Consider the following 656-nt stretch of genomic DNA (forward strand, 5'->3'; position numbering starts at 1 on the left):
CCAGGTGGAAGTGGCTGGATGTGACACATTCTGAATTCCATTACTGGCTTCTCAAAAATGTCAAGGGCTTTACGTTATCAGAGGGACTGTTTCAGGAAGAAAACAGTAATGAACTTGCCAAAAGGAAACCTAAAGAAATTGAGTGAAGTTTGAGGGGCCCTCCATCCCAAAGGCATAGGCCCCAGTCAGATTGCTGACAGGCCTTAGATAGGGATCCCCTGATGGAGCACAATCTTAATTCTCCCGGTGAGAACTCACCTGACCAGAGTGTCATCCTCAGGCTGGCAGAGGAGTTCCAGGTTCCAACAAGAGCAGAGGAGTGGCTCCTGAGTTCTGAGGGAACCATCCACTCCAGATCAAAATGGGCTGTGGGGTAGATTTGTTAGGCCGAGGCCTCTGTAACTTTCTCCTGCGGGATCTCAGGGATGTCAGGGCCTTGCTCTGAGAGAATAGATCTCAGGTGAGCAGAGGATGGAGTCCCAGGTTCTACCAGACGCCAAGAAGAGTAAAGAATGAGAACCGTACCTACGCCAGGATAGAGAGAGTTCCTCGGTGCTTTTACTGTTTTTTTTTTTTTTTTTGAAAGCAACTTGCCTTTATTATTATTTTTTCCTTTAAATTTTTATTTTGTCAATATACAATGTGGTTGATTATTA

Source organism: Galeopterus variegatus, unplaced genomic scaffold (assembly GCF_000696425.1).
Source record: "Galeopterus variegatus unplaced genomic scaffold, G_variegatus-3.0.2 Scaffold4188, whole genome shotgun sequence".
In the NCBI taxonomy this organism is placed as follows: Eukaryota; Metazoa; Chordata; class Mammalia; order Dermoptera; family Cynocephalidae; genus Galeopterus; species Galeopterus variegatus.